Source organism: Pezoporus flaviventris, unplaced genomic scaffold, assembly GCF_033815535.1.
Source record: "Pezoporus flaviventris isolate CSIRO_AGI_PZ_B2104156 unplaced genomic scaffold, CSIRO_AGI_Pfla_v1 ptg000083l, whole genome shotgun sequence".
Classification (NCBI taxonomy): Eukaryota; Metazoa; Chordata; class Aves; order Psittaciformes; family Psittacidae; genus Pezoporus; species Pezoporus flaviventris.
Window position 1 is genome coordinate 8,530,348 of NW_026892631.1, and position 21,390 is coordinate 8,551,737.

Sequence of the window (21,390 nt, forward strand, 5' to 3'; positions counted from 1 at the left end):
ACTCTCATGGATCCCTCTGCTGTGTTTCCAGAATACTACTTCCAGAGTCAGCTTCGGAAGGCAGCAAACCCTCAAGTATATTCTTTCCTAACAAAAATTATTATCCAAAAAAAGAAGATATAAGCCCAGTGGAGGTGGCTGTTCCGTCTTTCACTGTCTAAGAATAAACTTCATTATGCCATGAGAAACTTGTTAGACAACTGAGTGACAGAATTATTGAAAGATTACATTTAAGAATTCGCTGAATGTGGTATAAGGATGAATACAGTCTGCATATAAATTCAGTATTATAAAAGATCTGTTTTGGCAATGCTTCACGTAGACACCTTGTAACTGGCTACTGGATGAATGCAACCTCTAATACGGTAGCAATTATTTTAAACAAAGATTATTTAAGAAATTATAGTATAATACACAAGAGCAACACTGACATCCCCATATAGTTTTTGAAGCACTTCAGGAAAACTTACCTAAAAAGAGTCACATACAACCCTCTTCAAATGAATTGCTTTCAAGGGCCAGAGCACTTCTGCTATGGAGCCAGGCTGAGAGAGATGGGCTGGTTCAGCTTGGAAGCCTCCACGGAGACCTTACAGCAGCTTCCAGTGCCTAAAGGGGCCAACAACAAATCTGGAGAGAGGCTTTTGACAAGGGCCTGTAGGGACAGGACAAGGGGGAATGGCTTTAACCTGACAGAGGGGAGACTGAGATGAGACATTAGGAAGAAATTCTTCCCTGTGAGGGTGCTGAGGCCCTGGCACAGGGCGCCCAGAGAAGCTGTGGTTTCCCCATCCATGGCAGTGTTCAAGGCCAAGGTGAACGAGGCCTGAAGTGAGCTGGTCTCGTGGAAGGTATCCCTGCCTGTGGCAGGGGGTTGGTAGTGGATGAGCTTTAAGGTCCCTTCCAACTCAAACCATTCTATGATTCTACTACACTCCTACAGCTATTCTTAACTGTATTAATCTATAGCAAGGGATGCAATCCCTTCCTTTCTGTTCCAATCTCCTAAAAAGGACTAACCAGTGCAGTTACTGCAGAAATAAGCCAAAGGAAATTACTGTATAGCGAATACTTTTGTTCAGCAGAAAACTGCTTTGACACCATGCATACTCAGCTTTGCAGCAGATGAGTCTTCTCACGGTCACTGAACCCACAAACTTTGATTTTTCTCTCCCCAGAGGTTATTATAGATTTCCATTGGTTTGTGCACTGAGGAAGTATTTTCAATCGATTCCAGTCCTGCAGTATTTAAATAACAATCTCAAAGGAGTGTTTTTTAAAAGACCCTTTGTGGGCATTGCTATTCCTGTTCACATATTTTACCCATTAATTATAAAATACTGTGCAACCTGGGGGGAATGGGAGGGTGGGGTGTTGAAGGAAGTCAGTTTAAAGGCATCGCTGAAAGGGAAACAAAGCATTCTGCAGCCAAAGAGCTTGAAAATGGTGATGTTCCCCCAGGACAGTTCATGATGTCCAATATAAGAAAGAGAACAGCCTTTGCACTACTTCACTACAGGAAAACATACCTTGGCACAACATTCCCATAGCATCCCAGAGCTCTAGCAAGTCTTCTCTCTCTTGAAACAACATCCTGACTCCCTGAATTCTTCTTTAATCCGACAGAAGTTTCTCTAAGGAAGAGGAAAAAGTCAGCAGTTATTCATTCTCTATCCAAAGCAGGGTCAAAGCAGAATTAAGTTAGACTTTCAGTGACAGAACGAAACACTGAATGGGTATACATTTCTCGAGCAACATTCATTTCTATGCTACGAAGTAATCCTGGGTCTTGTTGGGGAAGAAAATAGCGAAATGGTCCACTGAAAAAACAATACTCCTCTCAGAAAACACTGATTCAGTGCAACACATTTTCCATGGAAACATATCAATACCATTGAACAGTCTGACTGAAAGACAGTAAGATAAATCAGAGCTTATTTGTACCATCTTTGGTTTCAGTCCCAATTTCTCCCATGTCAAATAACACTGACATTTTTGTTTACTGGTTCTCATTTTGCATCCCCAGTAAGCACTGCTTGTCAGCAGCCTGTCTGCCTGCCATCCACACTTTACTGTTAAAGAAGGAAAGCTTTCCAAAGTGTATTTTCTTTTTTTCACTGGCAGGGAAATCCTCACTCTGGTCATTTATGAAGTGTAAACCAGCTGCAAGGACCATTTAATAGAGTTTAACAAGAGTCTGACTTTTAGCATGGTACTTCTAAAGTAGTCCAGACTTACTCAGAGACTCGGGATACATAACAGACAACCAGAAAAAAATGACCATTTACCGCAAGATCAGCATTTGATAGTCTAGAGTTATTAGTAGCTTCTCCCTCCAAGGTTGTGTGACAGGATATGATTGCCAATATCTTCCCAAACAGTGCTGGGTGACAACAGAATGATAAAACACTTCACAGAATCACAGAATCAGAGACTGGTTTGGGCTGGAAGGGACCTTAAAACTCATCCAGTTCCAGCTCCCCACCACAGGCAACAACGCCTTCCACTAGAGCAGGTTGCTCCAAACTCTGTCCAACCTGGCCTTGAACACTGCCAGCGATGGGGCAGCCACAGCTTCCTTAACTGAGAGCGTATTTTATATTTCATTCCCCATGGTTCAGCATCAGAACCTTACCAAATTAAAGATGTATATTATTTTCATTCTACCCTTCTATCCACCCCAGCACAAAAGGTTAGCTTTAACTTTGCATGGTGCTTGTTCCTGAGTCTCTCTACCAACGCACAGGAATAAAAATCACAAACTACTGGCTTAAGGCTCATTTTAAACAGATACTTGAATTTCCTTGCAACATTTCCTCATGCAGGCAAAAGCTAACTGCAGCAAGCATGGCAGTAACTCAGCTCAATTCCTGCCAAGTCTGCCCTGCTTGCCACAAATAGGATCTTTTTCTGTACCAAGTAAAATTAACAGACTACCTCCATGGGATGTATAAGAAAGAATTCAAAATGCAATGACAGATATTATGCAAAAAAAGAATTTACACAAGCACGCTAGAAATTAAAAACAAGGAAATTACTGATAAAGTACTACCAGGAATACTATGCTCCAAAAGATGCAGGAGAGAATCAGATCAGAGGTTGCCACAAGCACTGAGGCTAAACCAAATCAATAACAGCCTTTTGTTTGCAGATTACTGAAAGTGACAGGACAGCAATCAAGATCAACAGACCCACAGAAGCAGGCCAGGGTTCTTCAGATGCTGTCTTAACCTATTTTCAGGTTAAAGTATTAGTTATGGTGACTTAGCTATCAGAAATTGCTTGAGTAAGGTAGCACACTTGCAGTATTATCCTTGTTTTAGTAGAGGTGAATGTATAAATACTGTTCAGCCTGGAGAAGAGAAGGCTCCTCGGAGACCTTACAGCAGCTCCCAGTGCCTAAAGGGGCCAACAACAAATCTGGAGAGGGGCTTTGGACAAGGGCCTGTAGGGACAGGACAAGGAGGAATGGCTTTAACCTGACAGAGGGGGGATTGAGATGAGACATTAGGAAGAAATTCTTCCCTGTGAGGATGCTGAGGCCCTGGCACAGGGTGCCCAGAGAAGCTGTGGCTGCCCCATCCCTGGCAGTGTTCAAGGCCAGGTTGGACACAGGGGCTTGGAGCAAGCTGCTCCAGTGGAAGGTGTCCCTGCCCATGGCAAGGGGTTGGAACTGGATGAGCTTTAAGGTTCCTTTCAACCCAAACCAGTCTGGGATTCTATGATAAAAATTGATGTGGATACACTGCTTAGGAAATCCATATTTTTCAGATCACATAGTAATATTCAGGTATACTTCTAGATTCTGATTCTGCTGGTATAAAAACTCAGCATTTGTATTTATGACACACAGACCAAAGACACACAGGATTACTGAGTATACCCTAAGTTTAAAAAGTGAGTTCACAATAATATTCCACAGAATTTTATTGTATCCAGAGATTCTTTCATGCTTTTCATGCAAGTTCCCCAGGACTTTCATAGTATAAATATTCCACTGTAATCACACTTACCCAAATAATACATTTTTCCTAGCCTTGGTATAAAAATCCAGCTCCAGCCTTCATGTAGACACTGGACATTTGTGGAGGGACACTGACTCTTGCCAGTGGTTTTGCATGCTGAATTCCCACAGGTTTTCAGCCCCTGATCATTCAGCTGTGAACTGAGTTCTTCATCTTGGTCTCCTCCTTGACATCATTCTACAGAAGTAAAATCTCAAGAGACAAGTAGGGGAAAAATCACTCATCACCACTCTTTATTCCCCACTCACCCTGATGAACACAGATAAATCAAGGCCAAAAGAAACTCATCTCATTCTGAACCCACACTTCTCTCAGGTTTAGGATTATTTGTTCAAATGGACTATATTGTTAGATATTGCCAAGTTTGAGTATTTATTCTATCAGATTAAAGCGATCTGAATGTGCACATATATAATACACATATATACACAACCTACTTAGCTAGACAATTCTTCAGCATTAAGTAGCTTTATTACCTTTTCACCAGACTCACATTTCACACTGACAGAATGCACCAGTTGTTAAGTTGGTATGTTACCTTTCTTCTTGTCATTTCAAACACAAGTGTTTTGCACATATAATACTGCTCAGTGACCTTTTGCAGAGTCTGTCCTTATCTCCTGCCTTTGAAACAAGCACAACTAAAGTAGTCTCAGGAGACACAATAGCCAAGATCAGCTTCCACATTTCTAATACAAATGAAATGTGAAAATAAACTTGGGTCAAACTTTATAACCTTCATGGAACAATTCTATTATCCTCTTCTTGCAGCAGCAGAACAATAAAGTTGCCAATAAAAAACATCAAAAAATCATCATATATAGTTGTGGTAGGATCAAACCTGTCAGTATCATATTGCCGTCGTTTGGCTTCCAGGGTGCTGAAAGTTATGTGCATGCTCCTTAAAAAACAATCTAGCTGCTCAAATCTAGAGAGGTAGTTGATAAATAATTAGTTTTGCAGCTTAAATTCCCACTGACTTCATTACGACCTTTGGGTTTGACATGAATACCAAAAAAACAGGAATTTTACATGCAGAGATCTTTCACTGAAAGGAAGCACAAAGGGTGAGATTAAAAGGCTGGAAAAATACACCAAAGCTGATTTTGGAAAGGCTTCTCTAAGTTGCTGGTCTGCCTAGTTTAGGCAGAAATATGGCAGAAGCCAAGCTTCCTTTTCCAGTCCAGATACTGAAGCCCATTTAGGCAGAATTTGCCATAAGGATATTTTAATGTGTTCCAAATGCCTCTCCTACAACGAACAAGAGCACTGGGTCACCTCAGCAGGTGCCCATGCAGCAGAGCACATTACCAGGCAACACAGACGACTGCAACTGCCCTCACCTCCAACGACAATCTGCTTCCCAAGTGGTGCAGGCAAAGAATGGAATGTACAGCAGACTCTGACAAAATCAAAAAATACAAGGACCAAAACGAGTCAGAAGTCTGCCTCCAAAGCTGAATCCTGCAGCTCTATTCTTCTATTTAATTCACAATAGATTTGAGAGATAATGGTCAAATATCTATTGATTTTACCTTCCTATTCCAAATACACCCCATTTCTTTCAGGAGAAACTGAGGTGAACTGTGAACTTATTTGGAGCAGAAATCCCTCTGACCTTCCCACAGTTACTCTATTCAGCAAAGTTCTCCAATTCTATCTATCACACAATATAACACGGTATTAAAAAAGTGTTCCAAAAATGCCAGCAGTGGTAAGAAAATGTATGTAAACAAGTAACTTTTACACTGATAGTATTTTACAGTAAGAAACCGAGATGTTATCAAACTACAAGTATGACGAACAAAACATTTTACAAGGCATGCTAAGTGACTTTCCAAACTGATGCTATTTGTCACATATATGCAAACTAATAAAAACATTGCGTGCTTCTCCCCTCAGCTTCATGAAATATTTTTATCAAGGTATAAACATGAGAGGCACATTCTCTCTTCATTGGCAGTACATAAGCATACTACTGAGAGGAGACTCCTTCTCAGACCATGCATTTATACCTGAGCCAGCAGTAAGAGGAAAAGAATAGCTCCTTAAACATCATAAAGAAAACTCTAAACCAATCTTAACTAATCCTTCCTACCTAGCTTAATGAAGATAACAGTCCTCATGAATGAAGGCATTACGGAACACTTCTGTTTCACATCCTGATTTTTTTCTAGGACTTGGGTATGTCATATTATTTCATCCCTTCCTCAGTCACCCTGCTCAGGAAGAGAATTTTTATCAAGTTCATAGGATATCATTGCAAGCCCAAAGCATTAAGCAAACACAAACCACAGGGTCCTGCAAGAGACCGTAATAAAGACAGATGATAAATGATGCTACTGCAGCTGCATTTTTAAAAAGCCAGCATTCACCACAGACAACTGGTAGTAGAAGCAGTGCACAAATGTCTATCTACACTGAGAATTCTTAATGCTTCCAACATTCCCCTTCCCATTCCATTAAAGCTAATGGAAATATTCTCCCTCGATTTCAAATTGAATTTAAGAGCTAAGCTGAATTTAATAGGTGACACCTTTCAAAAGATGCATTTCTTTCTTAATAGAAAGTAAACTCTAAAATGGAACGAGAGAGAAACTGCACCAAGATACCCCTTTAAGCTACTAAAGCAGCATCTCACAAACCTGTCTGGTTCTGTAACATGGAATCCATGTTCATTTGTCCTAAGCATGCACCTGAATGGAAGTTTAGGCTTTATGGCCTGGATCAGTGATTCCTATCAGTGAACTGTCATGCATTATTAAATTAGTGTTACTTTTCCTGACACCTGTAACAAGAGCTTATTAACATTTAATTTGTCCAGAAATTGTTCTTTATTTATCCAATATGAACATCAGAAAGTCCCAACAGACAAGCTATATACATTAGGAAGAGGATATGTCACTACTATGGTATCTCAGAGATAAAGCCTCTGTTAATAAGTGTAAGGGCCTATGACTTAAAAAAAGTGTTGTCCCTCATTTTTCAAACACAGGAAAGTGTTTGAAGTGTGCAAGAAGAGGCAGCATTTAAAAGTAATGGTCAACTAAAGCAAAAGCTGAAAATGACTAAGATCAAAAATGGACTCAGGAAAACCTGGCCCTCAGCAGCAATGGTGTCTATGTCTATACTAAAAGACAGATTCAATCTCTATGGTTTTAGAAAGGATTTTTGATTTCTTACTTGCCTGCAACTGTCCCCTTCTATATCACTGCTTCCCAACAGCCAGCCCTCCTCCTTGCTGTCCTCAGCAGAAGCCAGGCTCACCCTTCAGACTAAATCACTGTCAGTCAAGAGCATCAATACAAATGTGTAATTAGTGTGCTTATTAAATCTTAATTTTAACCAGACAGAAAGTGAACAATGTGATGTTTATGTGTAAAACATGCCCTTTTTCAAGTGTGGGTTTAAATATTTTTGATGATATTCTTTAGGTGCCATCAAAAAGTTCCTAATGGCAATGAAACGGGACCACAAAGGTGAGGAATAGCAAGAAGGAAGCTCTTTCTATTTCGGTATTACTCATGAACAGACTATTACAAATAGAATAAAGAACCCCTATCTAATGTTATATTAATTCTGGGTGTATATACAAGATGTAAGACAACTGAAGTCACTGAAATAAGCCAAAAATATTATTTTAACGACACCCTCTTTTAGTAGGAATAGTCACAAACATACAGAATATCCTTACAGGACTCAGATTTACTTCTCCTTATCTTCCAAACAGAACAAGTCCAAATCTTTGTACAATGTTCCCTGAAAGATGCAGAAATTAAAACCATTTTTTCTCTTAAAATGTCTTTTTTGTAATCTCTTGTCTCCCAGACACACTGGATTAACACAAACATTAACATGGACCTTGCAATAGAAAACATTTAAGAGGTTTCTTCTAGCCAATTTTGCCAGCGCTGTGGCATGGACCTCGTGCATCTGTCCTAAACCTAAAATTGAAAGTGCAGTTCAAGTAAACGGAATTATCTACAACATATGTACACTGAGAGTGCTGGGGTACCCATTAAAGCCAGTTCAGAAACAGAGGAAAGGAGGGCTTTTAAAGATGCCTGTAAAAGGCATGGCTTATTAGCAAAGTCAGAAGATCCAAACAACACTGCACAGCAGTAACCTGATAAAATTCCTTCAGCTGGCACCAGCATTCCGAATACACACTCCTCCTCTTGAATGGAAACCTGGGCATTAAATAAAATGATTCCATCACATCTAAAGGAGGCATATGTGAACAACTCATTTTGGCAATTAAGAAAACCCAGGTGGCTCATGTTTGTTGGTTTAAAAAACACCTTCTCATTTAGTGGTATAAATCAAGAGTAATTGCATTAAAAATTAAGAAATCAAACCAGCATGGGAAGAGCAGCAGATCCATTTAGAGTTATCTAGAAAACAGAATTTCAGTCTCAGGAGAATGTCTGACACTTCAACACTAATTTCAATGTCAAAAGAAGAGGCAAGTCAATATATAATACATTCTAATGTAATAGATAGGCCTCACATACTAAGCTAAAAATGCTTAAAATTAAATTGTTGCAGTGGGGGTTTCTTTGCAATACTGATTAAAAACAAACCTCCTCCAGTTGAAATGTTCAGTGGTTTTAAAGCTGAAGAGCTTGAGGTGTTTGTTCTGAACTCTCTTACTGAAAGGGAAAGTTCATTCACAAATCATCACTTATTAAGAAAGACATGCAACTATCCATAGCTCGTATCTTAATCAGGAGGATTCTTATTTAAGCTTAAAGACTACTCTGTGGCTGGCTTTGTTAATGAACTCTCATTCTACTGTCCCACAATGTAATCAGTCAACTGTGTTAACAGTTCTCGTTCTTGTCACACCAAGCCAATTTATCAGGTGAAACGTGGCTTCCCCAGGTCCCAGGTTTTGTAGTAGCTTGCTCAAGGAAGGAGACTATAAGAATTTTCTTATTATGAATTAACTAAGATATAATTATACAGCTTTCCCCTGTGTATAAAAAAAAAAAAAGGCATTCATGAGTCATCTTCCAAGACAGTGTCCCTTCATCCCAGAACTCATTTATATTTATGGCATATTATAAATGTTCCTTACAGCACCTACAATGTATTTATCAACAGAAACCTTGAGTTTATTCAGACATATGCAGAAAAACGTGATCTATTCTGCTCCTTCTTCTACACAAGTATGGCAAGAGTTCTCTCTTCTCTGAGGCTTCTGCACGATGCAGGATCAATGGCAGCTTTTGCCTTTGCATCAGGCCTACAGGGCACAGATATAAATAAACCTGTTCTGTTGTCAGATGATGCGTAAAATAGTTCTTGGGAAAATAAAAATCAGCTTAATGCTTCATTCAGTATTTTTAATATTTGTATCCCATTTTCTTGAGTTCTGTAATTCCTCACAGAAAGCCTAAACCAGCTACTAACACAAAATCTGTGTGCCTGTGCTCTAGGTGACCTTGCATGATCATCAGGGAGGTTGGACTAAATGACCTCTGGTGGTCCCTTCCAGCCTCAACCATTCTGTTAATTCACACCACGCAGGAGTCATGAACATCACATCCCTGGTCTTAGGACTTCTTTCTGCAACGTTCTTGGCCACTTTCTGCTAATGGAGAAAGTTCTGGTAAAACCAGAAAAGCTTCACAAAATCTGAATACTTAAAGCCTATCATCCAGGCTGCTCTGCTATGGCATGGTGTGCAACCTGGGATAAGACTACTATGAAATGAGCTGTGAGAAGCCTTTCTCTGCATGAAGAGCTGTCACCCTTGATGTCTTGCTTTCCCTTGCAGAAAAGCTCTGTCTTTTTGCTCCACAAATCTTGCTCTTGTACTTCTCAGAGATGTTGGGTAGGTTTTTATGCTCTGCCTTAGGCATCCTAATTAACTTCAGTCAGCTGACAACGACATAATGCCCTCTGCATCCAAGAAGACGGGTTATCTCTAGGAAGACAGATATAAGCTGGGGAGACTTTTCAAACTCATTAACTCCACATGAAGGAAAAGCCACTTTTATCAGAACTAACCCCCAAACAGGCAAGAAAGCTGCACAATTTTTGTGATGTATGTGAGCGGTGTGTGTGTGGCTGTGAGGAAGAGTTTGCCTCGCTGAATCCTACTTGCCAGCATTATAAGAAATCTGGAGAGGGGCTTTTGACAAGAGCCTGTACTGACACAACAAGGAGGAATGGCTTTAAACTGACAGAGGGAGATTTAGATGAAACATTAGGAAGAAATTCTTCCCTGTGAGGGTGCTGAGGCCCTGGCACAGGGTGCCCAGAAAAGCTGTGGCTGCCTCATCCCTGGCAGTGCTCAAGGCCAGGTTGGACGGGGCTTGGAACAACCTGGTCTAGGGGAAGGTGTCCCTGCCTGCAGCATGGGGGTGCAAATGGATGAGCTTTAAGGTCCCTTCCAGCTCAAACCATTCTATGATTCTATGATTATGCACACCATGCTAGCTGCTGATCACTTTCTGGGGCAGATCAAAATATCAGTTAGGAAAATAAAGCAAAAGCTTTAGCCAGCATGTAAAGCAATCTCCTAATTAAAGAGGTTAATCTCTTCCTCCTATTTACATAAGGAAAGAAAATGGCAATCATGGTATCATCTTACTACTGAAGGAAGAAAATGCCAGTGTCACCAGTTTCCCAGGGTAAAGTCTGGGGATAACAATTACTGTGAAAATCTCATTTACCTTTGTTTTTTAAAGAAGTATATATATATACACACAGCATGTGTGCCTGAAAACAAGCTTTTTTCCCTAACAGCCATTTTTCTAGCAACATCTGCTGGTTTTTCATCTGCTATTTGTGCATGCAGCCTACTTATTCGCATTATGTCCTGTAAATAATGCATATCTTCCTATTTATTTTCACTTAGCTGGCTGAAATGGGTTTTCTTGAATAAGCAGCATTCACTTATGAAATGCTGCAATAAAATTTAAGACATCTTCCTGATAGCGTTCTGCATCTAAAGTTGTGTGTGTTAACCTTTATTCCAGGTAAATTATAGAATCATAGAATAGTTTGGGTTAGAAGGGTTACTATGTAGTATAGATACTACATAGTACATAGAAAAAGTAAACCAGTCCCTGACCAAAGGTCTAACAGTCTGATTATACAAAAGCAGTAAAAATAAAGAGAAAAGAGATCTAGAGAAGGAAATTGAAATGGAACAGAAAACAAGATTTCTGATCTTTAGGTTATCAACAAAACCATACTGCTTCCCCATGCAAACTTTAGTAGTTACTCTAACAGTTTATGGGTAGCCACAACATATAGACAATGCTAATTTAAGATTTCTCAGAGTCTCCAAAAGAATTCCTTGAAATCAGTGGGGTCCCAGTGCTTCTCTGAGGAATAGAAGCCTTTGAAATCATTCTATTTCATCTCTGCTTAAAAACAAACCAAAAATCAGTAGTTCTACATTATGCCTTAGGGAAGAATTTTTCTATTTTTCAGAAAATCAAGATCAAGGAAGCAGATGAACCTAAGAAAAAAAAATCACGTAAATCTGTAAGTTCAACACTTATGTTAAAAATGGAGGATTCAGAATCTTGATTAGATCTATTATATATACTTACCATGAATTCACATTGAAACCAGTAATCATTATATTACAGGAAGAGAAACAGGGTATTTACAGAAATTGAGGAATACATTTTGATAAATAAACTGCATCAACTGAAAATTAAACCCCGCAAACTCCCTTTTTGATAATTTTCAGAAAGATTTCACAATGCCCAACAAGTTCTTGCAGTGAAGCATGAGACTGCTCACCTAGGAAATCAAGCAGAATATTCTTTACAGGCTTCTTGGTACTCTAACCATGGCTTTTACAGAGGGAAATGAATTTGCCAGAGAGAAGCCCACTAGACAAAAGAAATGCTTTTTCCGGTGAGTACTTCCTAGTTACTGACAGTGTCAGTCATTCACCTCTTGCCAGAAAAAATGAATCATATCAAGTCATTCCAAGATCAATAGCATCCATTGTTATCTGGCAGTAAAAGACAGCTCTTCATTCCGGGGTTTAATAAGCACTGCAATGTTAGTTCCTATTTCCTGGCCAAATTCCAATTCAGGTAATTGCCTCCTGCCTCCCTAAATTCGCTCTGCAATTTCCTTAGGCCAGATACTCTTCAGCCTGCTCTAAGTTGCCCATGCACTGTCAAACACTAGAAGTGACTACTTGCAATGAATGAATTACACTGTGAGCCAAAATTTCCAGTTTCCCCAGACCAGAATTCACAGAACACCTGGACATGACAAACATTACCTCCCACACTCACACGTGGGAAGCATTTTAATAAATGTTACTGGGTCACTCAGAATGTTTTAACTAATCCTGAAATCCTTGAACAACTGCCTTATTGGGTGCCCAGGTGTTCTGCTGGCTTGCCGGCTTCAGCCCACAGGATCACAGTAGAATTAAAAGTGTTATATACTTAAGTGCATTGTACCCAGATGGGCATTTTTCTCTTCTCTGACACAAACTGCCACTGTCATGAGGTCTTCCCTAAGCCGCCTCTTCCCCAGGCTCCAAATGTTCAACTACAACACTATAGGGACAGGTAACACTAGAGGTACACGCTTGAGCGAGTCCAGAGGAGGCCACAGAGATACTACAAGGGCTGGAGACAGGCTGAGAGAGCTGGGCTTGTTAAGCCTGAAGAAGAGAAGGGTCCAGGGAGATCTCAGAGCAACTTCCAATGTCTAAAGGGGCCAACAAATACCTGGAGAGGGGCTTTTGACAAGGCCCAGCAGGGACAGGACAAGGGGGAATGGCTTTAACCTGACAGAGGGGAGATTGAGATGAGACATTAGGAAGAAATTCTTCCCTGTGAGGGTGCTGAGGCCCCTGCACAGGGTGCTCAGAGAAGCTGTGGCTTCCCTACCACTGGCAGTGTTCAAGGCCAGGTTGGACGAGAACTGGAGCGAGCTGGTCTCGTGGAAGGTGTCCCTGCCTGTGTCAGGGGGTTGGAACTGGATGAGCTTTAAGGTCCCTTCCAAACCAAACCGTTCAATGATTTTAGGATATATAAGTGTTCAGCCCTAGTGCTTCTTCCCTGTCCAGTTTCAGATCCTATGATCTTGTCATACTGACCTTTACGTTGCAATCATAAATCAGTTTTTGCCTCCTGCATTGTTTACTGTCACTGTATAGGTTTTTATTAATTGGAGCACTTTGATAATGAAACATCAATACTATAACTTTCAAATAATTTCAAGTGCTGTACAGACACTTGATTAAGTCTCTGTTACCGGTAAAAGAAATGGAGGAAAACACTGCTGCAGGAAACAGAATATTCCTAAACTCCAGTTTGAAGTTCGGTTTAAGTCACCAAGACATGTGCTCTGTCCACAATACACCCTCATTGACTTCTTATTTCATTTCAAGGTTATCAATATGTGAGTCCTTTTCCTTTTAGGATCACTACCTTCTTTGGTCAGATTTTCGAAGTTTTACAACCCCTTTCCAAATTCCAATGTTCAATTTCTATATACACTAACTCTGAGGGCAACAAGCAGATTTCTGGAGAGTTGCAGAAGGAAACCCCAAAGAATATATTGCCATGAGAAAACACCATTTCCTTTTGATAACGACAGTCCCTCACAGAATGGGACTGGCACAGCAGCTTGTCTTCCTTCAGAATTAATGAAGGATCAAAGCCAAAGGATGTCCAGGTGGATGAGAGAGCCCAATCAGCTCATCATGACATCAACTGTGTGACACGCTCCAGAAGCCATCGCAACACTTACCTCATTCACCTGCAGTTTCTGCCAAGAAATGAAATATTGCCACTGGAAAATATCTTCCATTGCCTAGTATCTTGGTGTTCACATTTCTATTGAAATATAAAGAAGCAGGACAGGAAATTTAATTTCTGAACAAAGATGTTTAAATATGTCAAATGTAGCTTACAGAAAATCAGACAGAAGCTCAAAAAATTGCAAGGAACAGTATCAAGTACATCCCTCTAGAACCTAAAATGCATTTGTCAGGCCAAGAGCTGAGTTCTGTATTACCTCATGCAAAAATGCCTGCAGAATGTGTTCCTTTTAAACTGTCAATCTGTTACGACACAGATCTCATTCGTTTCCTTCAATAACAAGGATGGTCAGTCCAAGACAAGGTCTGAAGCTGCCCAGGAAGTGCCAGGGTGCCTCAGTTTCAGAGCTCCCCTTAAAAACTGGAGACGCTCACCAGGTAGTTTCCAAAGCAACAGCAGGTGGCAGTGGTGCTCAGGCTGGAGGTATCTGGCAGAGTTCCCAGCTCTGATAGCACTATTACACTGACATCTGGGCCAAAAATAATCATGTCACACTATTAGCATCACTCCCTCTTCTCACAGACAACAATCTCCAAATTTTTTCTCTCTTATCATGTTATAAACTCTTCATGTCCAGAAACCCCTCACAGTGTAGGGGTGTTAGATACAGCATCTAACCTAATACTGCTCCAGTGGCTACCGGATGGCAGATGCAATAGAAATAATAAGCAGTTCCTGTGCATGCCAGAGAGCACCAAGTAAGAAACACACTAACTTATCACTTAAGCCCCTCAACATGAATTTAAATAATTTCAGCAGTGATTATGGGACACAGTATTTTACAAAGTTTTTTTCTGGTTATCTATTTAACATCATGAATTCTCTTAATCTCTTCTGTTTACAAGGGCTTAGAAATACATCTCTTAGCCAACAATTAAAAAGAAATTAAACCTCTCTCTCCACCTCTCATGTTTACGAAGCTTAAAGGTAACTAACAAAATGTCCAGAATGAAATAGTTGATTTCTAATTATAAACAAACATGTTTCCCAAAGTAAGAACAAGCATCCACCTACAGATGCAAGTACCTGCTGCACTGAGGACACCACCAGTTAGGTACTGATAAAGGCCTTTATGAATTGAGTTCCTCTATTCCACAGGTTTTAAACCTGGACCATGAAACAAAAAGGAAGAAAAGAAGAAAGGGCAGATTAGATTACAGGATTACGGAATTGCAAACCTGTTTTTTTCAAAGGGCATGGTGAAGACATAGTCCTAAGCACATCCTTGAGGGGCAGCTTGTGTCTGGCTCCGCTTTCCATGAACTACAGAAGCATATCATTGGGGAAATGAAGCAACAGCCAGGTTGGACGGGGCTTTGAGTGTGGTCTAGTGGAAGGTGTCTCTGCTCATGACAGGGGGATTGGAACTAGATGAGATTTAAGGCCCATTCCAACCCAAAACATTCTATGACATTCTATGATCTCCAAAGATGGATGTTGCATTGCCACACTGCACAGATATAATGCCCAAAAGTGCAGCAGCCCCTTTCCAACAAACAGCAGAAAATCCTAGAGCAGTAAGACTTCAGGGAAGAGAGGAAGGTTTGCTCTTTTTTGCGTTGTTTTTGGTTGGTTTTTTTTTGTCCCTGTCATTTAGCTGCTTGCTCCATGTGCAGAGCCCTTGTGCTATTCACTATGTTCCAGCTGGAACAGTGCTGTTGCATCTATATTCAAAACAAAACCACCATGGATTTGGGAGATACTGAAAGGCTTTCTCTGGTAATTGAAGGTAGGGAATATCTACTCTGTGTTGCTGAATTATGCCCCATATCTGCTTAAAAGAAAACAAAAAACGAGTTACTAAAGTCACTGTTTTTTAATAAAACTAGAGTAAGAAATTAGCATCAAAAATCCTTCACTGTCAAGGACAAGAATGCTTTCAAACTATGTGATACCATTTTCCTTTAGTTCTGTATGAGTGTGATATATCTAATCAGGCATGACGCAATGTGACATGCAGGAACAGGGTGACTAAGCACAATACCCATACCTTTCTATCTTTTGTTAGCACCAGACCTACAGTTTTCTAGTGTGGGAGCTGTTTGTTTTGTTTTCAGCCTTCTATAAACATTTTCTGCATGCATTTGAGAAGATTTCAAGACCTCTGTATCCTACATTGTAACATAGCATAAAGCCAAATACTTTCCTTTTTATTCACAGGATCCTACACTCACAGAATAGTTTGGGATGGAAGGGACCTTAAAGCTCATCCAGTTCCAACCCTCTGCCATGGGCAGGGACACCTTCCACTAGAGCAGGTTGCTCCAAGCACCATCCAACCTGGCCTTGAACACTGCCAGCGATGGGGCAGCCACAGCTTCTCTGGGCACCCTGTGCCAGGGCCTCAGCATCCTCACAGGGAAGAATTTCTTCCTAATGTCTCATCTCAATCTCCCCTCTGTCAGGTTAAAGCCATTCCCCCTTGTCCTGTCCCTACAGGCCCTTGTCAAAAGCCCCTCTCTCCAAATTTGTTGTTGGCCCCTTTAGGCACTGGAAGCTGCTCTAAGGTCTCCCTGGAGCCTTCTCTTCTCCAGGCTGAACAAGCCCAGCTCTCTCAGCCTGTCTCCATAGCAGACCTGCTCCAGCTCCCGGAGCACCTCCGTGGCCTCCTCTGGACACACTCCAACAGCTCCACGTCCCTCTTGTATTTGGGGCCCCAGGGCTGGACGTAAGACTGCAGGGGGTTCAACAGTTACACAATGCATCATTATACCTCAGACTTAACAACTTTCTTCATCTTCCCTGTTAAATAAATAAAACTAAAAAAAAGTACATATAAATGTAATAAAGAGCAGGGTACATCTTGTATTCCAGCAAAATTTCGGCACCTGAAGAAAGCTCACCTCAAATGCACCAATCATACAGAAGCCAGAAGGGGAGAAGGGGAAAGGAAAAGAAAATGTGAAGAATGGTCCCTGATACCAGGAAGATCTACTTAGCACAAAGTCTGCTTTACTGAAACCTGCTTTCCCCTTTCAAAATCAAGTATTTGAAAAGTGATCTGTGCTACACATGAATTGAGCATATCTGTACACTTCTGTCCCTGTGTTTTGGCACTGAAAGAGTAGAACAGCAATGTAAGATACATTAGCAAATGAAAACTTAGTTTGCTGGCAGCAAAGGATGCATCCAGATATTTAGATCTTCCTGGTATCAGGGACCATTCTTCATATTTTCTATTCCTTTCCGTTTTACCAAACTGTAAAAGATCAGCCATCAGCTATGGTTATCGCAGGTACTATCACAATAGTACGCCTACACCAAAATACTCAAAAGGAAAACATTTTCAACAAGCAAGGCATGTCTGTACCTCAAATCCAGCAAATTTATCAAGAATCCTAATTTATGATCAGAGTCCTTTTGGTAAAACAACTAAATGGTCGCTCTTTGACTTATTAGCTGTGCTCCAGAGTATAAACTGTAATTTACAAATGAAATCAAGGATTAATTTCTCAGGGAAACCAGGCCTTGCTCATTTTCATCAACGTCATTGGCAGTGATCAGTGCTCAGTGTTTCTGGGAGAATGAAAAGCCTGCCAGTCTCAGGCAGCTGTCACTGAAATCAGCAGCAAATTAAGAATGTATAAGCTAGAGCTTTGAGTTCAAATGGCGTTTTTATACCGCCTCCTTGGAAGGCAAGAGCTCAGCTCCTTAAGTATGTAAACATCCCATCCATGGTTGGAATGGTTTTAAACTGAAAGAGGGTAGATTTAGAGGAGACATTAGGAAGAGGCCTCCATAGCAGAGCTGCTCCAGCCGTCGGAGCATCTCCATGACCTCCTCTGGACTCACTCCAACAGCTCCATGTCCCTCTTGTGTTGTGGGCCCTGGACTTGCTCGAGCGAGTCATCAGCAAGACAGGTGATGCTTTCAAAATGTTTTGTTAAAGCAAACAAACAAACAGACAGACACAAAAAAAAAAAACAAAACACCACAAAAAAAGAAAAAAAGAAGTTTCAGGGTGGAGGTGTCCCTGTTACTCAATCTTTAGCTTGAAAACACATTTAAATCTTGGAATAAACATTACCTCACTTTGGCAACTCGGGTCTGGACAGGATTCTCAGGGGTTCTCAGAATGAAAGCTCTCTACTATTCTCAATTTCTCTCTACACAGAAGTTGAGAGCTAAGCTGGGTCCTGGAGCAGAGCTCAATTTGCTCTCTAGAAACAATGGGACACTTGGCCTGAAGCTGATAGGTGGGAACTGCTGAATAGGCAGTTTAAGTCCCTCCATGAATTTCAAGTTTTGGTTTATAAAAGTGGTTAAAACTTACAATATTACACCTCATCACACCTACTGCCACTTGCCAGAGACACGAAACTACTTTTATATAGTATTTCCTATTATATACTATTCCTATTGATTATGGCAACATACAGTGAGAGCTTTATGAAGTGGAATTGAATTTGCCTTTGATCATACTGTGCAAATAAGGATGCACTGTGCCATTTCCTATTGGATGAAGACAAACTCATCTCACCAGGGGTAATAAAGATTATAAGGCTCAGAAGTCTGAATGCTTTCTATCTATTTCTCTTTGCTGCAGCGGCCATTCACACTCCTGCCTGGCAGCCAGTTAACTCGGTGGCCCTTGAGAAAGAACTTCTCTCTGCACGGATGGACACAGACCTCTAGATTCTTCAACAGACTTCAACATAAAAAATACTTTAAGGTTAATGTTAAATAACTTTCTTTATTAACTGCTTTTATGGCTTTTAGACTGTTTTCCATCTGACCATAGTGCTACAATGGCTGCACATTACGGAGTGCTCCTGTCAGCAAGAGCTCATGAGCACACCAAGGGCAAGCTTTTATTTAAACTTGTTACACTGAGACTTTATATTAAAAAGCACCTTCATGGAGAGGTGCTCCTCAGAGTTACACAGACTCTTCAGTGAGCACACAGGACAAAAAATAGTACCTACACTTTGGTCCAAGTGCCTGAGGCCCTGGGATACTCACCTTTGTTAGTGTATGATGCCAGGTACATAACACAACATTTAAATACACACTGATCCCAGGATGCACAAACCTTTCTGACGACCACTTACCTGGGCCAGGTTTGCTTGTTTAACTGCACTAACCTCATCTGCAGACTGAGATCAGTAAGAAAGGGCAAGCATAACACTTCCTCAAGAATTGTCAGAAATCGTATTATGCGTAAGAGTTTAGATAATCTGGGAAGAGATTTACAGGCAAGATGTTGTATATCTAAAACTGCCTTGTCGTAGAGATGACAGATGTAGATGAGTACTGATGTAGAGAGTACCAGGAAAAACCTACAGTAAATATGCAAAAATATCCTCATTATATTCTGTGGAAACCTCTGTTTTGGAAAACGGCTACTTGAAAATTCTGTCACAGAGACCTGTCACAGTTTCCAGTGGGAAGGGGATTACACTGATGACATTTGGTGGGTGGGTTGGTTGGGGAGCATTCATAAAATACTACATCCAAGCTGCTAAGTCCATCAAACTGCTGTTTGCTCCCCTGCTGTGTCTGACTTGACCAATTCAAGCCCTAAACTTGCTCCAGGATTTGTGACTCTTCTGCAGCCCAACCCACCTGGAATTTAGCAGAGACTAAAGACACCAGCTTGGGGAATACAGGACTTTAAATAAGCACATATTTAGAGCAATATATATATATATTTTATAATGCATTGTGTATGTTTAAAATTGATTAGAAATGACAAGCAGAGACCACCAGCATCACTCAGCCAAGTGGTGCTTTTTTGTAACCCCCTTCACAGCATAGCAGGTATTTTAAACAGAAACGACATGCAAGTACCTCATTTTCAGTGGTCATGGACTCTAACAATTATATTCTTTGCCTTTCAAGCTGTCTTTTTATGACCTGTTTCATCCCAAATACTCAAATTTGGGGCCAACATTAATCTGAAAACATATGTCGCTGAAATTAACGTGTTAGTAGATAATAGGAGTCCAATGTATCTGGAATTTAAAGAAAGAGTTCCCTAGAGTGATAAAACTCCAACAACCACCCACATCTAATTTATTTTAGATGTATGTGCATGGTTCAAATTTTACAATATCCCAGCAGAATAAGGCAATCTTAACCTTGACTGGATTATTGTAATTTCCAAATTGGCTGCCCATCTTGCTTTATGCCTTAGGGAAGTTTGTATCAAATGCATTGTTAAAACAGGCAATCCTCTGGAGTGGGATTTGCTTTTGCGAAAATGATTAAAAATGCGGAGAACATTACAGCTTCAGTAATGTATTTTTAAACTATATAACTGACAGCTGTAATCTCAACTAAGCAACTGAATGAAAGGTTTGAGCGGACGCCTAAACTGCTCCTTTCATTATATCACTTCCCTTCATGTCAAGGTGCATCATGTGGGTACTCTCAACAGTCATTTTGAGCCTGCATAGGCTCCTATATATCATGAGCCTACAGGCTCATATATATTATTCTATAAAGAATATGACGCTGCTGAATTTGTATTATTTATATATTGTGCATATTCAAACACTGATGAAACCCAATTTAATGTTGCATGTTCTCTAAGCATTAAAAACAAAAAATACAAACTTCCATGGTATCTTTCTCCACATTTGTTAGTAGTGCACTCTGCTTCACCCCATCCATCCTCTATGACCAGGACCTTCTGCCAGCCTCACAAGATGCCTCTTATATGCAAGACTATACCAGAATTAGTATTTTAGTGCACACATGTAGATTTCTATCACTGTCATAGCAGTTGCAGAGAGTAAAAACAGTCATACAATTAAGTTTCTTAGCACATCCCTAAATACAGACACGTAAAAACTCTTTCTATAGGTTTACAAGGCTACCAGAGCTTGGTAAATCCAAACAATGCATGCATCTGCCTTTCTGTTAAAGACTTGCTGTATCTGTGAAAGGGTGTTTGCTTTGGAGGACTGAGAGTTGCTTTTAATTAACAAAACCAGTATCACAGTTTCTTATTCATATATGCCAATGCTACTCTCAAAAAAGTGTTATTATGTAGGGGCTCCCCATCCATCAGGCAATATACTGGTGCCCACTGTTTAAGTATATGTAACTGCATCCTGCAGAACTGCAATAGCGCATTTGAAAGATGACAGGCACAGGACAGGACAGGATTTACAATCTGGCCTCATCAGGAGTAGGCACAGTGCTGAAACACTTCAAACACAGCTTTGGAACGTCAATTAAGTCTCCCTAGGAAGCAAGTCAAACCTCAGGTTCACAGGGGGATTCATTTATCCCCGCCGTGCATTCAGGAAAAGCAGCACGAAATACCTAGGAAAGGAGGCAGTTTGCAGATACCACTACTAATGTAGCAACAACTTCAGCAGACATATATCACCAGCTGAGAGTTTACTCCCATGTGTATAGTTGAAATCTGTAAAAGGCCATCTATCCTGTCAAAATTCTTCTGTTAAATTTTAAACTACATAAGCTAAATTGCATGCAAATTGCATGTACGTGAAACCTCTTATTCATACTAAAGCCAGACTTTTAGTATAGCTCAATTCAATTAGGAGCAGCCTTTCTTAATTAAGTCTGAAAGCAAT

The 21,390-nt window shown here is 40.4% G+C and overlaps 1 long non-coding RNA gene across 1 annotated transcript in view; it reads right to left on the reverse strand.

Moving 5' to 3' along the window:
* LOC133280456 (uncharacterized) overlaps nucleotides 1-21,390 on the reverse strand; it is a 91,635-nt gene that overhangs the window by 16,217 nt on the left and 54,028 nt on the right. Inside the window, exon 2 of the long non-coding RNA XR_009747174.1 lies at nucleotides 1,530-1,632. This is a non-coding gene — a long non-coding RNA (uncharacterized LOC133280456). The remainder of the gene's footprint in view (nucleotides 1-1,529; nucleotides 1,633-21,390) is intronic.